Source organism: Miscanthus floridulus, chromosome 7, assembly GCF_019320115.1.
Source record: "Miscanthus floridulus cultivar M001 chromosome 7, ASM1932011v1, whole genome shotgun sequence".
NCBI classification, from domain to species: Eukaryota; Viridiplantae; Streptophyta; class Magnoliopsida; order Poales; family Poaceae; genus Miscanthus; species Miscanthus floridulus.
Window position 1 is genome coordinate 126458198 of NC_089586.1, and position 23419 is coordinate 126481616.

The window sequence follows — 23419 nt, forward strand, 5'->3', positions numbered from 1 at the left end:
ATACTATCTTGAGTTTGATCAATTATAGATAAAAAAAATATTCAGATTTATGATAACAAAAAAAATATCATCCGAATTACGAAATTTATTTTCATAATAAATTAATTTGAAGCCATAAATATGAATATTATTATTTATTAAAAATTTAATCAAACGTGAATCACTTTTTTTTTTTGGCACGCAACCCATATTTCCTATATCTGTACGTACAGTTTGTGTTTCGCAAAAAACAAAACGAAACATCATGTACATAAAAACAGTGCTAGTACAAACAGAGTCAATAAACCAGTGTCAGTGGTAAATAGATCCTCACGTAGTGCCGTCTTTCGCAGCATGCAACGTGCTGGGATTGCAGTTGAGAACTCCATCAGACACAACCCATTCATGCAGGTAAAAAGGAGGTCAACGAACCGAAGCTACTAGTAGCATACCGCTGTCTGCTAGCTAGCTTTCGGTCCGAAGCGCACGGCAGCGGCACCACTAGCACCAGTTGCCGTGCGTTCCTCCTGCCGTGGAGACGGAGCCAGCTGCCGTGCCGTTTCAGAAGGGTGTCGCTTTCCGCTTCGTCTTCAGATCATCGCGCCTCTCCGTGCCTTCAGCAGTAGTACGTGCTGCTTGTCCTAGTCCTGATACAGCGAGGCTGGTTGGTTTAGTCCTGGCAAACTTGCCTGGCACCATGGTGCACTCCCAGACGTTCGATTCTGTCTACCTAGGGTGCAGATCGCTGCCTATGAGGCTTCGATCCGAACAGGCCTATAATGTGTACTCGTTCAGTCCCAAAGTAAAGACGGTCTGTCATTCAAATGTTATCCAAAAAAAGTGTCGTTTTAGCCTCTGAATACATAGGTCTCATCTCTTCCTGTCTTATGCACTTGTTCCCTCCTACCTCGTCCGCTCGTCTTCTCCTGGCGCCCATCTCCACCCGCAGCCCATTCCCATTACCAAAAGTACGGTACCCATCTCCACCTCTACCGTCGGCAACGGCCCCTCCTCTTCTATACTGGTGGAGTCTGATGCACTCCCTCCTCTTCTTTACTGGTGGTCCTCCTCCGCTTCTTCTCCGTTGGTGGCCCCACCTCCTCTTCTCCCCCATCGGAGAGGGCAGCCGCGGCCGCGTCCTCGAGCCAAAGATGACACCACTGGGAGAGCCTCGCGCGCCGGCAAGGAGGAGCGCTCGACGGTTGGCGGGGTGGGCACGGCCACCAGTCACGCGAGGAGGAGACGCGCTCGCCCAGGGTCGACGAGGAGGAGTAGGCGCACTCGTCCGGGCATGCGCAACTGGATCTGGATGGGAAAAAGAGGACCGCAGGATAGAGAACGCATTGCTAATAGAGGGTTTCTAGCCTTTTCTCTTTGTTCTTGGTAGACGTAGTCCTAGAACATCACTTAATCTGAGCCAGAGGGAGTATGGGTATGGCGCCCTAAAAGGTAAAAAGGGCACATGCATGATTATGATTATCTGTTGAACGCAAAGAAAAAACTAAAAAATTAAGCAGGCACACAGCACAGCAAAAGTGGCATGGCACCCAACGCGGTACAGGAAACCGGATATTTTTCATGTGGTGTACTCGGAGATTTGCGTCGTGATCTCGAGCAGAAAGTTTGTCCCCCAGAGACCGCAGCTCTCGTCAAGCTTAGAGGATAAGGTCTCGTCTCGCCGTTTGTGCGCCCGACGCAGGCAAGTGAGCGACGTCGATCGGGCAGGTAGGCAGGTCACGATGACTCACGAGAGAGACGGCGAGACGAGACTTGACTCACGGGAGAGACGGCGAGATGAGACCTTATCCTCTATAAGCCCGACGTTACGGATGGCAAAACTGCGAGACGCAACGATTGAAGTCCCAGATATCTAATTTTCTATTAATCATGTCCAGTTTGGTGTTGGATTGCTTTATATATGCCGCACAATGGCACTGTGCTGTTTTTCTAAGAGTATGTAGCAATGATGTACTCTTCTCATCCTATACATTAAATAATCGAATTTACCCAGAATAAATCGTTTGTGTCGAACGTACTGAGACTTGGATAAATTTACCCATTAACCGGTGTTGACTTAATATAGGTAACTATTATTATCCCCTGGTTTCGGATGGCGAATTGATAAACCAATCAAATTCATCCACCACGGCAACAGCCCTAAGGCACGATCAGAGGTCAGAGCAGCCCGTCACCGGCGACAACAAGGGTCCTCACTCCTCAGTGCATCTTTGGGTTGACTCTCCTGGATTTGGGAGGCAGCGGCGGCAGAAGATGATGGATCTAGATGGAGAAAGCAACAGTGAGAGAAGGAAGAATGGTCCAGGGATCGCAATCCCTACAAGTTTCGGAGACGAAGTGGCTTTCGCTGCCGTCCTCATCCACGCAACGAAACACGTTACAGCCCCTGACACATGAGAGGGAACCGAGGAGAAGGAGAGGAAGACGAAGATGAGGAGAAGAATCGTAGGACGGCCACCAAATCATCATCCCCACCTGCAGCTGTGGAGAGGAACACTGATTCTTCAGTCTCCCATCGAAGAATCCGCAAATTTCCACTTAATTGGCTGCTGGAGTCTAGTTTTGATTTTTTTTTATTTGGCTAAATTCATAGAAAAAATGAATTTCAAAAATCTAGAAACAACACCTTTCATGCCTAATTCTGCCTAATAACTATGGGACCAACAGACAGGCAGTGAAGCGAGATTCTGGGGTTAGAAGTTGTTCGGCCCATCGATGCTTTTACATTACACATGCACCATTCGGTTCGCGCCGGTGAAAGATTCTAATGGCTAGAGGGGGTAAATAACCTATAAATTTTTTTACAACAACACTTAAGCTAAGTGGTTAGTCAATTAAATGACAAAGCAAATGTTGTGCTAGCCTACTAAAATTGTAAGCCTCATATCCACAAATCTAGATGCTATGATCTCTATTTCACATACAAGAGGCTATGTCACTACCACTAAGTTAGTGAGCTCTCAAAGACTAACTAAAGAGCCCCACTAACCACTAGACAAGACACAAACTAGCTCTCAAAATTAATTACACTAAAGAGCTTAACTACACTAGGAATGTAAATACATAAGAGAGATAGTGATGTTTATACCGCCATGGCAAGTGACAATCAATCAATCACAATAGAAATCCTCGGAGACAATGATGACACAAGATTTTTCACCGAGGTTCACTTGCTTACCGACAAGCTAGTCCTCGTTGTGGCGATATACTCACTTGGAGGTTCACGCGCTAATAGGCATCACACGCCTAACCCGTAATCGGGTGCCGCACAACCAACACAAGATCAGGATCCACAAGCCACGAGCAATCCACTAGAGTACCTTTTGGCTCTCCACTGAAAAAGGTCAAGAACCCCTCACAATCACCATGATCGGAGCCTGAGACAATCACCTTCCTCCACTCGATGATCCTCGTTGCACCAAGCCGTCTAGATGGCGGCAACCACCAAGAGAACACAAGCAAATCCTACAGCGAAACACAATCATCAAGTGCTTCTAGATGCAATCACTTAAGAAATACACTTGGATTCACTTCCAATCTCATAAAGATGATGAATCAATGATGAAGATGAGTGGGAGGGCTTTGGCTAAGCTCACAAGGTTGCTATGTCAATGCAAATGGCCAAGAGAGTGAGCTTGAGCCGGCCATGGGGCTTAAATAGAAGCCCCCACGAAATAGAGCTATTGGGCTCTCACTGTAGCCCAACTCGGGGCGACCAGACGTGCCGATCAGGTATGATCGGACGCACGCCTCAGCGTCTGGTCAACCATCGCCGTTCATGTGTCACCTCCATTCAACCTCGCGCATACGATTCCAACGTTCAAATTCAAACCCTCGCACGTTAAGTTAAGACCAGACGCGTGGCAACACGACCTGATGCGCCAACACAGCGTCCGATCAATCATGCGCCCAAGCCAGCTATGTAGTGACCGGACGCGCTGCTCCTCGTGCCTTCTTAGCATCATGTCACTTCCAGTAAGCATCCAGAGGTGAAATTGACGGACCAGGGTCCTAGGGGTTCCCCATGGGGGTCTACCCGGATGGGCCTTGGGATGGCCCATGATCTGTTGAAGGAAGCGAGACAAGGTGGAATGGGCTTCAAACTATTCTAGATCAACTTAGTCAGTTTACTATGAACGCTAGATTCTATAATAGGACTATGACTCTTCTCTTGTAACCGACTAGGACTAGATACGTGCCCTTACCCTCTCCCCTATATAAAGAGAGGGACGACACACCCCCTTGTAACCCTTACAATCATACAATTAATCCAACGCAAAAGGCTATACGCCGACTGGACGTAAAGGCTATTACTCGATAAGAGGGCCCGAACTAGTATAAATCGTTCGTATCTTTACATTTACTGTCGAGTTCTGTGTACGCCGAAGCCCTTCGAACATCGTCCTAGGTAAACTCGTGATGAGTTGCCGGTCATCAAACACTGATAGCTGGCACACCAGGTAGGGGCTTTCGGTGACTTCGCAATCGAGAGCTCGGCGGACTTCGACGACATGATTTTCTCGGTGGGAACCACCTTCATCTTCGGCTTCTAGATCTGCATGGCAGACGACAATGGCAAGCTCCAAAGTCATCTCATGGAGATCTCAGCACCTCAAGGTTCACCAGATGTCTCGATGACCACGCTAGATCAACTCGCTGAGAAATTTTCGCACCTCTCAATTTTTGATTCAACTCGAACTCAGGAGGTCACCATCAACCATGACTCCCGCTCGGACATGTCACCTTTGTCTAGGCTGGAGATCCCATCTGAAGTCCAACTCAAAGACCCTGTTCATTTTTCACTCGAACTCAAGAATTTTGCTTCAATCTATCAAGATACGATCAGTTACCTCGTATAGTCTAAGCAAGAGATCCCTCTTGTGGGTGCCCAAAGATGATTGGTTCTATCCATCCCACCTGAAGGAGGCATCGTCCATTGGTCGGGTGCTCGACCCGACACTTCTTTAATAGATCCATCTCATCTAGTCGACATGGTGGAGCTCTTGCCTTATCAAGACGACAACACTCTTCCAGCGAACAACAACGATCACGGTTCTACAGAGATCTTGGATATTGCGACGACTACAAAATCTGAAACTCACTCGGCCATGAGGCGCTCTAGAGAAGTCTTCATGGCTAGGCAACCACCCAGATCCCTATGCCTAATCCACCATATATCTAAGATGGAGAGGAAGCCTTGTCCGACATCTCCCTGGACACTGCGCCACCTAATGGAGAAACCGACGAGCAGAGGATGGCTAGGGAAAAGAAGAACATAGCTCGATAGGCTCGGCGCGATCGCGCCCAACACCATAGGGAAGAGTGGTAGTGGTATCAATTGGCATGTCGAGACGTTGAATGACGATAATTGGCTACAGCGGCAGCATATGAACAGCGTCTATGAGATGAAGAAGCAGAACGATAGCGCCAAGAAAGTGATGCCGTCAGAGCATCTACATCATGCAACCTTAAGCCTGAGTTCATGAAAGTAGATGGCCATAGGGTCTTTGCCACGCCCTACGGCAATGTCTATGCTCTGGTAGAAGAGATGGTGGCCATAGAAAACCCTACTCCAGATCAGCAACGACTCAGTCATTTTGGAATCAATAGCCCTTTAAATGCACGCTGCAAAAGCGACATCTCAAGCTAACCCTTCCCGAGGACCAGAGGCGCGAGCACCAGCCCACTCTCATCTTGGACCACAGGGTAACCAAGGGGGAGAACAGCGAGCACCACCCTAATCCCGTCTAGGGCCGTAGGGTAACTAGAACAGGAATCAGGGTGCCACGCAGTCAGCCTATCATGGGCACCAGCACAACAACAGGGAAGGTAGAGGCGAGTCCGAGTATAGAGAGGCCAGTATCCCACCAAACAGGTTCCTATGTTTCTCTGATAGACTACTCTTTGTCCGGCTTTCCTACAAGTTTAAGCCGTCCAACCATGCTAAGTATGATGGGAAGATAGAACCCAACTAATGGTTGCGCATCTACTCTTGGTTCATCGAGTTGGCAGGCGATGATGATGACATCAAAGTATTGTATTTTCCCATGGCACTCAACATTGTGCCTCTCACCTGGTTTGATAGACTACAAGCCCACTCCATCGATACTTGGGGATAGCTTCAGCACAAATTCTGTGAAAATTTTTGAGGCGTCCTCACCCACCCAAGTACTCGAAACGAGCTTAGAACTTGCAAATAGAAACCAGATGAATCCTTTCAGCAATATTATCACCGCTTTGCTAAAATACGAGCCCAAGTCTTTGATATCACAGACAAGGAGGTGATAGATCACTTCGTCAATGGGATCAAATACAAGTGGCAGATTGAAAAGTTCTGCGATGATAATCTAGAGAACACCAAAGAATTCAAGCGTATAGTATAGAAGATGATTACATTTGAAGAACATACTCGCGAACGATTCCCATGCGGCCTACAAGACAAAGGTTATTGTGGCAGAACCGCCTAATCTAATGTCTCCTAGGAGTACTTATCTTTCATTATAAAACATTTTGGGTGTAGGTTTCAAATAAACTCTATGTCCGCAACGTTAAGGAAATCCTCGCTGAGCCCACCTAGAGGTTTCCACACATAAGTGTTAGCTCCACATGCCACCTGCAATAGGGTAGAACAAACCCTGAAGTACTCAATTGTACTCCGCAAGAATTACCCGTCAGGAGGAAAGAAAAGACTCTAAGGATATGCAAGGCTATCTGGCTTGGGGATTTATTGCATCTGTAGGAGCATTACTAAACATGCATCCTTATATTCAATTTTTTTAATAGTCATCAATAGTTCATTAACTAACCATTCTATGTAAGCACCTATGCTATTTTCAAACAGGTGGTAAGCAATCAAAACCATTTTATCATTTTTCATATTCTAGTTCTTAATATGATGCTAGATCGTAGACAAGTCGTACTGTATTACACGATGATTCACGAATCAATGTAGCCTAGCTGGGTACCCCGAAACACACGTCCTGCTTGTACTTTAGGCATAAGCAAGACCAACCCACCACTCTCCTATCAAGGGTTCTAGGTCCCAGTCCAAACTTGGACTCCAAGCCCCCACACCTGAGTCCTAGACTTAGTGTGGTGCTTAGACCTCCACCATCCCCGCCTCCAATTAGTCGGTCTGGAAAGAACCAGAACCCACGACAAGAGAGCAATGAGCCTTCCTGCCCCTATAAGCAAGTATGTGCTTAGGATAATAAGTCTGCGACCTGACTATAATCCAATGCAACGACCAGTCCTTAACCGACACAGGCAGGACAAACACAACTAGAGCCTCGCTCGGTTACCTACCCAAGTCCAGATCCAAAGTACCATTACGCCTGGTCTCCAATTATCATTCATATATATTCCATGTGATAGTAATATAATAACAATAATAATATCTTTCCTATCTCTTGCGAGTGGCAAGTAATCACTCGACTTCTACCAGATCCTATAGCATAGCAATCTACATGATCCTAACATACTAGTAGGACTCATAGGATAAGGATATATATATGCAAGTGGTTTTCGTTCAACTCCTTAAAACTTAATGCAGAAGCATAAGATAAAGTGCAGAATAATAGGGGTTATGCACCGGGGCTTGCCTGGGTAAGATATAACCAAAAGTTAGCATTCCATCGTGGTGACACGATCATCAAGCACCATCTTTTCTGCTACTTTGAGCATCTCCATGACCTATCGTTGTTCCAATTATGATATACGTGGATGCAACGCATAGATGTAAATAATCAACGATAACCAAAACTCTTAGAAATTCGATTATGCCTCGCAAGCTAACGAGATAGCTCTAACGTGCTAGGATATGTATCTAGGTTGTCGAACTAGGCGCTAATTTCCCACAATGTTTTTGTTGTAAAATCCCTAGGTGTTTCGACATTTTATTGATTTAAACATATATTTTCAAACTAGGGATCATTTAGCTATCTTAGCAAACTAATTATTATAGAGCTACAAAAATTATAGTGAGCACCTAATAATGTTAGGAATCTACTGTAAAAATTTTATGGTCAAAGCTATTACCAATTTGCCACAAAAATTCCTACAATTATTAATCTAAATGACATTAAACACTTTCAAATGATTTAATAGACCTTAGCATCAGCACAAACATGTATAAACTAACCATACTATCAAATAGACAATATTTTTAGGAACTCAACAAAATTTATTTCACAATTTTTGGACACTTATATGAATTGATATTAATTATCAAAATTAGCCTAGAAATAAAATGATATAACTATTTCTAATTTCTCAGGAGAAAGAAAAAGAAAATTCGGCCTCGTGGCCCAACAAGGCGTGGCCAACGATGGCGCGGCCCACGCGTGGCAGAGCCCACATGCGTGCTGATGCATTTGCACAAAAGTCCCCACGCTTTAACAAAATCATGCGTCCACTATGCCACGCAGTCAGCAATTATGCACTAATGACCCTATAATAATTCAACTTTGCATCTGGGAGGTCCCAGGTGCCCCCGTGCTCACTGGCACAGTGGACATGGGCACTGGTTGGCCACGCCGGCCACCTAAGCTTCTCACCGGCCCAGCTAGCGGGCCGACCTCCATCTACGATCCTAGCGTCTACGCTAAGCGGGGGTACAGGAGCAATGAAGCTCTCAGAAATGGTGGCCACAACTAGCGGTCGCTCATGATGGTGGCGCATCCGCTCTGGCCACCCTAGACCACCGCACAACTATCTAGCTATTGCGAGAGCATCCTTAGCTTACCCTAGACTCGGCCGTAGCGTTCGTTGGAGCCAGGGGTGGCGGAGAAGGCTGGCCGCGTGCGACCAGAGGGGCACGATGGTGCTTCGCGACGGCAACGCCATGTCAGTTGTGGCATGAAGGTAGTAGAGGTTAGGTAGTGGTGCACACGATGAAGTGGAGAGGGAGGCAAAGATTGTGATGCAATTGGTTGATCGTGAGAGACTCTAGGGGTGTATGATCGCTCTCGGCATTTGCTGATGCGACCTTAGAGGCCCAGCGGCGAGCGACTCCAAAATTGGAGTCCGTCGTGATGCGAGTCAAGGTGGGGTAGGGTCAGGTGGCTAGACGACTCATAGGTAGGGCCATAGAGGCAGTGAATCGACATGAGGTGGCATGCATCTGCTGAATTTAAGGAAGCAGCTATGTCGGCCATCGCGATAGGGAAGAAAAATCCAAGGAGGGGGAAGAGGTAGGTCCGACTCGGTCCATCCTTGAATTGGCGGGGTGCGGTCGACGCTACTAGGTTGACACGTGCTCAGGAGCCAAAGCCAAAACATGTGTGTGTAGGGGTTGGGGTAGCATGGCATGCACGGCCACGACACCGTTAATGGCAAGGCGACGACGTGAGACAGCAAGGGGCGAACCCACGTGCTCGGAGACGCGACGGGCAGCAGCATCATGATGTGAGACCATGAGAGCAGCAATAGTAGCACAACACAGTGATTTGATGACAGCGGCTACGCTGCGACGCGGCACGAAGGGCAGCGGCAGCGTGGCTGCGGCAGCATCTAGAGCGGCAACGTGAGGTAGGGCAATGGGCACGGAATGTGGTTAGTGGCCCGCTGCGACCGGCCTCGGCCAAGCCAAGGCGGCTCGACCGACCCAACGCAATGGCGCGACACACGAGACACACCCAAGTGCATGGCGTGGGGTGGCCACGCAGTGACCGCGCCCGACTGCTCGAACTATGACATGCACGAATTTTAAAGCTTCAACCACTACCCATCTAGCTCGGTTATGACCCAACCAACTTGGCCAAGCTAAAGATGGTACCTAAGGCTACTAGATGGATCAAAATACTGGGACCAAGGTAGACTAGAGAAGAAAATATGGGCATGCCAAGTTGGTGCTGCCAACTAGCGCCTAAGACCCTAGACTAGCTGTCTAAACGTCATTTTCTTGCTTTTTGTATCAATTAATTGATGATCAAAACACATACCAACTAAATCAACCCCTATACCATTGAAAAGTACTCACTTTGGTGCAACTAACGGTACCAAAACATGAAACTATTGTTTAGGCATTTTTGTTAAAAATTAAACAACAAAATAGCATTGTCTATGATCATTTCAGACTTACTAGAATTCCATGTTCGATTAGTAATAACCTCCCCTAACACTTTTGATTGAATTTTTAAAAGGTCTAAACCTTGCCGAATTCAATTGACAATTGTACCATGACCTAGCCCATACTACATACTAACTCTTAGAAACATAATATCTAAGCACTTCCTAATTAATTTGTCCAATATAATTTGCCAAAGAAGGATAATTTTAAACATAAGCTCAAGTGCTTGTTGGCAACGAAAATGACTCTTCTAAATTCCACGTTTGATTTTTGAACTTCCCAAATTACTAACTAGTAGTATTTATTCTCCAAAAAATTACTGTTGCATTTCCATCTACTACACTTACACTCTAAGCTTTATTCAAGTACTACATACAAATTATATTTAACTTTTGTTTATAAAAAATGTTTTTCATGCCAAACAATTAAAGCTATGTATTATATTTTTCTTATTAGGATTTTCACTAATGGTTTTACGCACTAAATAAATTAACTTAGGTTTTTATTTGATTCCTCTCAGCCAGAATAGTAAGTCACATAAGAGTTGTTCATCATTTCATGTGAGTTTTTAAATCTTAAAAACCGAGGAACTCGTTTCGGTAATTTTTCTTAGACCTAAATCTTGGCGCTAAATAAGCTCGTAACACCAGGCGTGTTACAACCTTGCCCCCTTAAAAGAATCTCATCTTGAGATTCAGAGCAAGAATCAGAAGAGGGGAAACACGATTACATTTCGTAGATCTGAAATTACACGAAAGATTACATGACTTCGACACTAAACCACATAGGGATTTAGGGATACATGGTTAAGAGCAACCTAGTACAACCAAGGCTTAATCCAGAAGTTGGGATAGACGAGGGCAATAGAGAAACAATAAGAAAATGATTATCCAAAACATGACGTATGTCCAATAGATCTAGAAACAGAAGACTGAGAACTCAAACATCGTGAACCCTGAAACCAAACTAACCAAAGGGAACTTGAACTTCTTCGAAAACTAGATCCCTTTTTCTCGGATTACACAATCACCTCTGACTGATGAACCTAGTTCTTCGAATGACGACTGGATCTCGTAGCTCTGCTTTGGATTCAAGAGGGATGGGGATGAAGGAGGAGAGCAAGGGCATCTTATAGTGGTGAATGAAGGTGGGGCGCAGTGAACCAGAAGTGGAGACGGCGTGGATGGGGACACTGATGGTCACGAGATGGGAAGAGCATCGACCATGGTGCTCTCCCTGCGCGAGCTTGAGTGGAGGGAGGAAAAAGAGAGGAGAGGGGTTCGCTCGATGAGGGAGGCGTGCGGCGGCCATATCCCCAAAAGAGGAAAATAGGAGGGGGGGTCCGGTACGGGATCAAGAGCTGACCGGATGCCAGGAAAAAGAGAAGCACACAATGCACGAGTACGGTGGATGCGTCATAATGTCATGGTTACATGAGGACATGTTGCTAGTGGACCCTAAAACTAACGGCGTCTGCAGGGCACGCGACAATAGTGACCAGCGTGCGTAGCGTTGTCGAGCTGGACACAGCGCTTGGGACATGACATCCATTTAGACTTTTCTAATCACTCCCTACTACCCGAAGGCTAACTTTTCCGTGCTGCTCTTCTTTTTCTTTCCCTGCTTTGACCACAATAAGCACCAGTCTTTCATGTGAACTGAGATCACGACATTCGTGCTTCCTCAAAAATCACATTCTCTTGTTTACCTTGAGAGAACACTATTTCATCAACCTATTGTGGATTTCCCGTTCAAACACCAGAACATTTTTCCAAGGAGAATAATTTATACAAGAGTGGTACCGTGGTGTAACCTGGCAAAGGTACTGGTCAACAACCTCGATACCAGCGTGTGCTGAGCAGCGTCACCCTATGGCAACTGTTCCATAAGGGCCCTCGGTTTTGTCATGGCACCATAAGCTATTAACCAGGCCACTTTACCAACTTACACGCAGTGAAAAATAGTGGGGTCATATACCACATAAATAAAGGAGCATTGCAAGGAAAGATTTAGACAACAAGGGTTCCTTTCGCAATAAGGGACAAGGAATTTAAATCCAACAATGGATTTGATTTAAAAAGGTTCAAGTGTTCTGCTAGGGCATCCACAATTAGCCAATACAGTGTCCTACATTATCCCATCATGGCTGATCTGCTGGCATCTAAATGGTGGCTCTCTTGTAACCCACTTAACATCATCTTTGAAAACCATAAGCATGTCTAATGAGACCTAAGGGCAGATGGACGCAATAAACACAGTGAAATAACAAAATGCACATTCCAATGACCTTATACAGGTACTACATATAGGCACTCACTCTCCCATTCTCGACACATCGTTCACCTTCCCTATGATTGGACAATCTCAACAACTACGGATGAAATACAACATAAAGTTTACAATACTAGAGGGCAGTGATGAAAGACACTACTAACTACGGGTACATCATCCAAAGGCAACTAATCTACTTTGTCAGACCACACATCTTCATTCCTAGGCTTGGAGGATTCTTCTATCGCCCTGGCTATGGATCTACCTCCCTCTTGGTAGTGACTGAGTGAGGGGAAGCAAGGGCTCTACTTCTGACACTTCTGAGGGTGGGGGTGTTGGTGGCACTGCAACACCGGTTCTCCTTCTTTCCAACGGATGGATAGGGATTCCTTCCAAGATCAAGGAATCCTGCCTTTTAGCAGCCAGTGTCCTTCGCTTAGCCCTAGTGACAAGGTAGGCCTCCCCAACTGATGGGCATGCCGATCTTTGGCCTCCTTTAGGGCTTCCAACATGGTAGTCTCCTGACTCTCTACGGGTATTACACTGGTATGTGCTTCAGCAAGCTACACCTGGAGCATCCTGGAGAAGATCTTGGCTTCCTTGGCTCGTCGGAGGCACTTCCTCAGCTTTGAGGCTTGCCGGTCATACTGCTCATCTAGAGCAAGCAGGTACATGGTCAAGTATACCATGGTTGGACTGTCTTCTTGCACATCCCGCCCTTGCAAAGCCTCCATACGAGCCCTCTATGCCCATTGATTCTTTTCCAAAGGTGGAAAGAACCTCATGGGGGTACGAGCAATGGGCTCTTCATAGATCTGGCAAAGGTACTGCAAGGCTTTGTGGGCCACAACTTGGTAGGTGTCGACGAAGCAAAACCCAGTTATGGTCACATTCTAGGCTTCAGTGATGCGAGGGAACTCCTCACTCTTCCCAATGTAGATGGTAACTTCACACCGCTCAGTGCCATGCTTTTCATACTCATAGCCCTCATACTTGGGACGGTCTTTGACTCCAAGCTTTTGTAGGGTGGCATACAAGATTTTGGGAAAACCCTCAGGGTTCAGGCAGTAACTGCTAACCTAGGCTCCTGCCATCCCTGGCGGTGGTTGCAAAAGGGAATTGAGCGAAAAGCTTGCTCAAGAGGAAGGGCTTGATGAGCTAGAGTGCATCGAGTGGTGGTACCAATGGCTAGCCAGGCCCTGCTTATAATGGCAGAGCGGTCAGTGGTCCTGGCATGGTCCACCAAGGTTCTTGCGCAGGATCACTATGAATGAATCGACCAAATTTTTTGCGCGTTCGAGGCGAGCGATGTCCGAGGCTATTAATGACTAATATGGCTGTAGGACAAGGGTTCTACAAGAGCGCAAAAAAGAGTACAGAGAGACGTGGGTCATGGCAGACATGAACCATAGGTGAACGCGAACCACAAAGCCACAGTACAGTAGTAATTCCTGAACAGGGATAGGTCTATCTTGCACAATACGACATGCGTGACATCTATGAAGGGCGCATCTACCAGCAATATGGTCACGACAACTAAGGCATTACTAGCACGACTGACTTGAAGACCGTATGCTATGCAAGAGTCAGTTCACTGGAGAAAACTAGTTAAACCTATTTCGGATGCTTAACTATAGCAATAGGGCTACTTATATACTTCGTAGTTAAACGCCCTAACTTTTTGCAAAAATAGGTTGTCAAATTTTAATTTAGGAAAGGATCTTGAAGCTTTATTTCCCTATTTATGCTCTGATACCACCTATGGTAGAACCGCCTAATCTAATGCCTCCCAGGAGTACTTATCTTATATTATAAAACATTTTGGGTGAAAGTTTCAAATAAACTCTATGTCCACAACGTTAAGGAAATCCTTGCTGAGCCCACCAGGAGGTTTCCACACACAAGTGTCAGCTCCACATGTTCCTGTCACCTACAACAGGGTAGAACAAATCCTGAGTACTCAATTGTACTCCACAAGACTTACCCGTCAGGAGAAAAGAAAAGACTTCAAGGATATGCAAGGCTATCTGGCTTGGGGATTTATTGCATCTGTTGGAGCATTACTAAACGTGCATCCTTATATTTAATTTTTTAATAGTCATCATTAGTTTATTAACTAACCATTCTATATAAGCACCTATGCTAGTTTCAAGCAGGTGGTAAGCAATCAGAACCATTTCACCATCTTTCATATTCCAGTTCTTACTACTATGCTAGATCGTAGATAAGTCGTACCATATTACATGGCGATTCGCAAATCAATGTAGCCCAGCTAGGTACCCCGAAACACACACCCCGCTTGTACCCCAGGCACAAGCAGGACCAACACACCACTCTCCTATCAAGGGTTCTAGGTCCCCATCCAAACTTAGACTCCAAGCCCCCACACCTGAGTCCCAGACTTAGTGTGGTGCTTATACCACCACCATCCCCGCCTCCAATCATTCGGTCCAAAAAGAGCCAGAACCCACGACAAGAGAGCAACGAGCCTTCCCGCCCTCATAAGCAAGTATGTGCTTAGGATAATAAGTCTATGACCTAACTAGAATCCAATGCATTGGCCAGTCCTTAACCAACACAGGCAGGACAAATGCAACTAGAGCCTCACTCGGTTACCTAACCAAGTCTAGATCCAAAGTACCATTCCGCTTGGACTACAATTATCATTCATATATATTCCATGTGATAGTAATATAATAACAACAATAATATCTTTCTTATCTCTCACGAGTGACAGGTAATCACCCGACTTCTATCGGATCCTATAGCATAGCAATCTACACGATCCTAACATACTAGGACTCGTAGGATAAGTATATATATATATATGCAAGTGGTTTTCGGTCAACTCCTTAAAACTTAATGCACAAGCATAAGATAAAGTGCAGAATAATAGGAGTTATGTGTAACACCCCAGGTGTTTGCCACCAGTTAAGCAATGGGTTTGAGCTCAAACATGGCATGTTAAGTGATGATGAAGATGGCAAGGTCAAACCTATGGAAATGAGCCCCAACCTAAACTTGGATATTGCACCTTTGCTCGCCTATAGACCCCTTTTCAAGATATATGCTTGGATGGTGTGATTAGGATATCTTCATGTGTCTCACATCAATACCCATCTATATTGGGCACTCGAAAAGTTTCATGAAGTTTGGAATCAAGAAGTCACATGAAATGACGAGTTATGTCCTTGCTTGAATTATTTTATAAAGTGAATGGAATTCTTGATCATCAACCAAATCTTGCAACCATGCCCAAATGACTCTAGATGAACTCTACAACAAAAGTCATGAAAGGTTCATGTTGGGCAAATGCCAAGAAAATGCTCCAATGGATCAAAAAGGATAATTTAAGCTTCATCGTGATCCTACTTTGGTCAAAGTAGAACAGCAGGATCTATACCAGTTTTGAGGTTGGACATTAAATAAAAGTTGTAGTCCATATCATGTAGAACAAACTTTGTTTTTGGACTAAGAGCTAGATCAGCTTGGAAGTAAGTCAAATCGAGGTCACAAGATCGAATTTGCTGTTGTTTTCAGCACTTAGAATTATTCCAAGTCTGGAATTCATTGTCATTAGGTTGGCATTCCGCGTTCTCAAGTTTTTATTAAGCATCATGCTTTGACCCAAAAATAGAAGTTGGAGATATTTCATTAGAGAAGAGCATGTAAAAAGTTGGGTCAAGTTTGATCATGTTTTGACCAACAAATTGGAGTCCTAACCAAGCAAGGCTTAATCCTTATTAAGTTGTTGACAATGTCAACTTTGGACTTGATTAACCGCTAATCTACAACTCTAATGACTGTACACTTTAAATAGAAAATGTAGAGCAGTTTGCGGGCTTCAAACTTCGTTTTGGGCCTGAATCGGCCCAGATCTGGCCCAATTTGGCGCCCACCTTGCCCTCACCGACGCTCGCCACGTGCTCGACGTTTTGCCTACGTGGCCGCCATGCACCAGAGCTCGTCCCCCATGGCCGACGCGCGTCCAAACTCCACGCCACGCACCGCCCCGCTCCCTGCGCCTCCAAATACGAACGCCCGAGCGTCACCACGCATCCCGCACTCGCTCTCGCCCTTCCTGGAGCTCTCCCTCTACGCACGCACGCCAGAACGGAGCCACCATGGCCGCGTCCGCCATGGCCGAGCTGGCAGCCGTCGCGTCCCCACCGTTTCGGGCTTCCCCGCGTCCTACCGTGTGCGCCACCACATTCTCCGTCATGCGCCGCCCCTCCTGCACCCCTTTTCCAGTCACTTCGACCGCCGTGGCGCCGTCGCCACCGAGCAGTCACCGGCGCTCCGCCTGCTTGCGCGGCCAGCAGGCCATAGGCCGCCTCCGTCCATGTCGCGGCCACCTAGAGGCTCACCTGTATCCTCCTCTGCCGGAGCCTGCAGCTGCACGTCGTCGGCGCCGCCTCAGCCGGCCAGAGCCGCGAGTCCACCCATCCTCTGCTCTGTTTTCCGACCAGGGACCTCGCACAAGAATTCGACAAAGGGAAGGGGTCTAACTGAAAAGTCTGTGACTTAAATGAATAGTGCCGATAAGGACCTATTTGCAGTAAATTTGCTTAATATTTGGAAATTCATAGTAATTCATAGGAAATTCGTAAAATAGCAAATGAGGACTTTTTGGAATCCTTGTGAAATTCTCTATGCATTAGATCTATAATATGGCATGTTCTAGTTTAAATATTTTGCGGTAAAAATATATTTGTGCAGTAAGGTTGTAATGCTAGTTGAATTTGTTATTTCCCATAACTGCAGATCTAGGGCTCCAAATGAAGTGAAATTTTTGTGGCATGCTACTCATGTGATGTTTGATGTGTGGTAAAAATTTCATGGTCATTGGTTGCTGCATGAGTGAGTTATTGGTTTATCTTGCTCTCACATGATTTCTTGCTTTATCAACTTGTTCTTTTCATAGAGGTTGCTATACATATTCAAATGGAGTAAAATTTGTACATTAGACTATTGAGAATATATGTGAGCCACTGTAATTTTTGTAAAAGTTATTGTGCACTTTTGGTATATGTTCATTAAGTCACCTTGTTATCTAAAATAAATTAAGAAATGCATTAAAAGAATTTATTTGGTCATGGACACTAGGTTTTCTGGTGTTCTTTAATCATGTGTGACATTTTGGTAAAGTTGGTTTTGCCCGATTATGTGTTTGCAACATAAGTTAATAATTATTTTCTTGCAAATGTGGTTTATGGACAGATTTAGGAACTTAGCAAAGTTCTTTATGATAATGTGCTTTGTTGTGAAACTTGTTTATACAAAAGTTGTAGATAATTTATGTATCTAGCTTCTGTTAAAATTTGGTATCATTTGGCTAAGTAGTGTTTGAGTTACAACTGTTTAAAGTTAGAATACAGGATTTGTTGCTCTCTGTTTTGTATGAACCAGTTTCTATAAAGGTATAATTTTGACCTACTTAACTTGGGAATCATGATGTGATGGTTATAGATGAAATGTAGATAATTTCATAAGATTTCCAAAATGTCTTCTTGCAAGTCATTTGGATTTGTGTAACTCCAGTTATAGCTAAATCTTGTAGCTGCTGTTTGCATGTCCAGAAATTGGCAGATTCCAATTATAGTGTTTGCTTGTATATTGTTAAGTGTGACTTATGCCTTGAATGATGACTGAGTTAGAGCACCTGAGATCTTGGGAAACTTGTGCCATGCTTGATGTGCTTGCTCTCTATAGTTAGTGGTGTGAGGTTAGTTAAATAGCTATTAGTGTCTATGTCTTGCATAATCTTGTGTTTGTCTTGAATGCTTATGTGATGCATCTTGTGTTACAATTCATCACATTCATACACATGCATCTTGCATCTCATCTAGGTGCGCTAGATGAACCACGTGAAGAACGTGATGATGGAGCCGAACCCGAAGACGATGTATGGAGGATCTATCCCGAAGATGGAAGGACTAAGCAAGTGCTAGGTCCGGAGATGTCACCATGATGGTGCAAGCTAACGGAACTGACTTGTGTTAGATCTTAGGCAAGCCCCGGAGCATTCTAAGTCTCCTACTTTATAAAAGCAATTCTTTCTATATATGAGTTATATATTGTTGCATTAAGTTGTAGGAGTTACTTGAAACCGTTGATGCATTTATTACTATCCTTGCCTACCTTATTACCTTATTACCCTGTTAGGTCGGGATCGAATAACTGCTTAGTCTTGCTTAGACCGGTAGCGATCGGTGATATCCGGTCACCTACATTTATAGGTGGTTACTGGAAGAATTTAGCTATGGAAAGAATGATATCCTAGAATTAACCATGTGTGATGGATAATTGGAGACCGGACGGAAAAAGTTGGAGGCAACCAGACAGGTTTCTGGGGTGCTGTTAGTTTCCGTCTGTGTCGATTAAGGACCGACCGTTGTTGGGCCTCGAGTCATGTTGAATGCATGCCTTATATTTAGCTGGCCGAATAAAGTACCTTTCGACCGCGAAGCTGGGAGATTATTTGGGCCGAGTAGATTGCCCGCAGCGCACTGTGCCGGAGCAGGTGTGGTAGGACACGGGGGCGCGAAGATAAGACCAAAGAGTAGTCGGTCGGCCCCTGGGTACATGTGGTTCCTAGCAAACTCGAGATTCCTGGATAGTTGACTCGGTGACCGATACCTCACTTTAGCGGGTGAGTAAGGTTTGTGTAAGGAATAAATCACCAGCTGGTTAGGAATCGATTCGAATCGCCATCGCTCGTGGATAGTGAGCACTTGACTCGAGTTACGGCATCGTAGTAATTATTATGGAACAAAGATGGTTATCTGGATGATATGGGATATGCTAAATCTAAATTGGTAACTGGATGTTATTGGTTAATCAAGTGATTGCTATAGTACAAGTGCTTACCTAGATGGATAGGTCATAATAAAGATGATGCAAAGTACTTAAAATGGTTTCTTCATAATAGCTTATGCTTTTCGCAAATGAGTCAGCTAGCCCACTAAAGAAAGCCTTGCATAATCCTTGGTGTCGCTTTATTTTGGTTTAAGACGGGTAAGTCTGACTGAGTATATTCGAGTACTCAGGGTTTATCCCACCTTGTTGCAGGTGATGTTCTCGACCTGTTGATGATGGTGGCTAACCGCCGGTGGGCTCGGTGACTCTATACTTACTTCTCATCTATATGCTTTTGTCGGATGATGTCACTTATGCTAGCAATATATTTGGAACTTATATTAATGTAATCATTTGAAAGCTATGTTGTTTTCAATAATTGGTTTTGAAACCCAAATTGGTACTATTATTTGTGAACCCATTTTTAATATTATTTCCGCTGCAGCCCTGTGTATGTGATGTGTATTTGCTTAATCATGCGATCCTGGTTGTGATGATTGATTTACCAAGGTCTTTCGGGACACTCGGCGGACTACCGGGTTTATATGAGTGAAAGTATGGGTGTGTCAACGTGTTAGCGGGGACAACCGTACTTGATCTTGTATAAATTGGGCAGTTATGTCACATTATGTACCGGAGCTTGCCTGGGTAAGATATAATCAAAAGTTAGCATTCCATCATGGTGACACGATCATTAGGCACCATCTTTTCTGCTACTTTGAGCATCTCCACGATCCATCGTTGTTCCTATTATGATATACGTGGATGCAACACATAGATGTAAATAATCAACGACAACCAAAACTCTTAGAAATTCGACTACGCCTCGCAAGCTAACGAGATAGCTCTAACATGCTAGGCTATGTATCTAGGTTGTCGAACTAGGCGCTAATTTCCCACAATGTTTTAGTTGTAAAATCCCTAGGTGTTTCGGCATTTTATTGATTTAAACATATATTTCCAAACTAGGGCTCATTTAGCTATCTTTAAAAACTAATTATAATGGAGCTACAAAAATTATAGTGAGCACCTAATAATGTTAGGAATCTACTGTAAAAATTTCATGGTCAAAGCTATTAACAATTTGCCACAAAAATTGCTACAATTATTAATCTAAATGACATTAAACACTTTCAAATGATTTAATAGACCTTAGCATCAACACAAACATGTATAAACTAACCATACTATTAGATAGCCAACATTTTTAGGAACTCAACAAAATTTATTTCACAGTTTTTGGACACTTATATGAATTGATATTAATTATCAAAGATTAGCCTAGAAATAAAATGATATAACTATTTCTAATTTCTTATAAAATGGTGGCGGACATCAATGTGCTTTGTTCTTGCATGTTGAATCGGATTGTTGGTCAACTTGATTGCACTCTCATTGTCATATAGCAATGGCACTTTCTTGAACTTGATTCCAAAGTCACTCAAAGTGGTCTTCATCCAAAGTACTTGAGCACAACAACTACCGGCGGATATATATTCGGCTTCGACGGTTGATAATGCAACACTATTTTGCTTCTTTGATGACCATTAAACAAGTGATCTTCCCAACAATTGACATGTGCCCGAGGTGCTCTTTCTTTCAACCTTGCATCCCGCATAATCCGAGTCGGAGTAACGAACTAGCTCAAACTTTGCTCCTTTGGGATACCATAAACCAACATTTTGTGTATGCTTTAAGTACCTAAATATTCTCTTAGTAGCCTTCAAATGACTCTCTTGGCGAGGCTTGAAATCTTGCACACATGCATACACTAAACATGACATCCGGCCTTGATGCGGTCACATAAAGTAGGCTTCCAATCATAGACTGATATAATTTTTAATCCACCATATTTCCACTTGCATCACTATCTAAGTTGCTATTGGTTTCCATTGGTGTGCTAATGGCCTTGCTATCACTCATGCCAAACTTCTTGATCATGTCCTTGATATACTTGCCTTGACTCATAAATGTACCATTCTTCAATTGCTTGATTTGAAGACCAAGGAAGTAACTTAACTCTCCAATTATGGATATCTCAAACTCATTAGTCATTATCTTTCCAAACTCATCACAAAAATCTTGATTGGTTTATCTAAATATGATGTCATCTATATAGATTTGTAACACAAAAAAAATCTTTTCCAATCTTCTTGATGAAAAGAGTGGTGTCAACCTTGCCCATCATGAATCCTTTAGAGAGTAGGAAGTCCATCAATCTCTCATACCATGCTCTAGGTGCTTGCTTCAAGCCATACAATGCCTTCTTCAACTTGTACACATGGTCGGGCTTCTTGTCATCTTCAAAACTGGGAAGTTGCTCAACATATACTTCTTCATTGATGTAACCACTAAGAAATGCACTCTTAACATCCATTTAGTAGAGCTTGATATTATGGGCACAAGCATAGGCTAGTAAGATTCTAATTGCTTCCAATCTAGCAAACGGGGCATATATTTCTCCAAAGTTAAGACCTTCAACTTGTGTATAGCCTTGTGCTACCAATCTTGCTTTGTTCCTTACTACTATCCCATCTTGATCTTGCTTGTTTCTAAAGACCCATTTGGTTTCAATCACATTGTGTTCCTTTGATCTCTCTACTAATTCTCATACTTGATTTCTTGTGAAGTTATTCAATTCTTCATGCATAGCATTCACCCAATCAACATCCTTCAATGATTCATCTATCTTCTTTGGTTCAATAGATGACACAAATAAGAAATGCCCACAAAATGAAACCAATCTTGATCTAGTTTGCACACCTCTTGAAATATCACCAATGATAGTGTCCAATGGATGATCCCTTGTAATATTTGTTGGTTGGAGGATTGGAACTTGATTGCTTGCACTTGCTTGATCATTGGGTTGAGATGATGTACTAGCCACTTGATCTTGTTCATTATCATGAGAGCCACTTATACTAACTTGATTTGTGTCATCTTGCACATTTGAGTTAGAGAGCACTTGTACTTGATCATCTTCATCATCATTCACTTGCCTAGGCCTTAATTCACCAACATCCATGTTCTTCATGGCATTTGAAAGTTGAATGCCTCTAACATCTTCCAAGTTATCATTCTCTTCTTATGAACCCTTGGTTTCATCAAATTCAACATCATGAACTTCCTCAAGAGTACCACTATCCAAATTCTAAACTCTATATGCTTTGCTTGTAGTGGAATAACCAAGTAGGAATCCTTCATCACATTTTTTATCAAACTTGCCCAATCTAGTGCATTTCTTCAAGATATAGCATTTGCAACCAAAGACCTGAAAATATGCAATGTTGGGCTTTCTACCATTCAAGAGCTCATATGGTGTCTTCTCTTTCAATGGGTGACAATAGAGACGGTTGCTACAATAGCAAGCCGTGTTGGTAGCTTCGGCCCAAAAAGATTGACTCACATTGTACTCACTAAGCATAGACCTTGCCATATCAATGAGTGTTCTATTTTTCCTCTCAACAAGGCTATTTGATTGTAGAGTGTACTTGGCTGAGAATTGATGTCTAATTCTAAATTCATCACACAACTCATCAATTCTAGTGTTCTTGAACTCACTACCATTATCACTTCTAACTCTCTTAATGGTTGTTTCAAACTCATTGTGAATACCCTTGACAAATAATTTAAATGTTGCAAACACATCACTTTTATCCACTAGAAAGAATACCCAAGTGTATCTAGTATAATCATCCACTATCACAAAGCCATATTTGTTACCACCAATGCTAGTGTATTGAGTTGGCCCAAACAAATCCATGTGCAATAACTCAAATACTTTACTAGTGCTCATCATGCTTTTCTTAGGATGGATGTTTCTAACTTGTTTGCCGGCTTGACAAGAGCTACAAAGCTTATCATTTTCAAACACAACATCTTTCAAGCCTTTAACCAAGTCATGCTTAACCAATCTATTCAACTGTTTCATTCTAACATGACCAAGTCTTCTATGTCATAACCAACCCATGCTAGACTTAGTGAACAAGCATGTAGATAATTTAGCTTCACTAGCATTGAAATCAACAAAGTATAGATTCTCATATCTAAAGCCTTTGAAGATCAAATTAGAGCCATCTACACTTATGATCTCTACATCATCTACCCCAAATATGCATTTAAATCCAAGATCACACAATTAAGCCATGTATAGCAAATTGAAGTTCAAGCTCTCTACTAGCAACACATTGGATATGCTCATGTTATTGGATATTGTAATCTTAC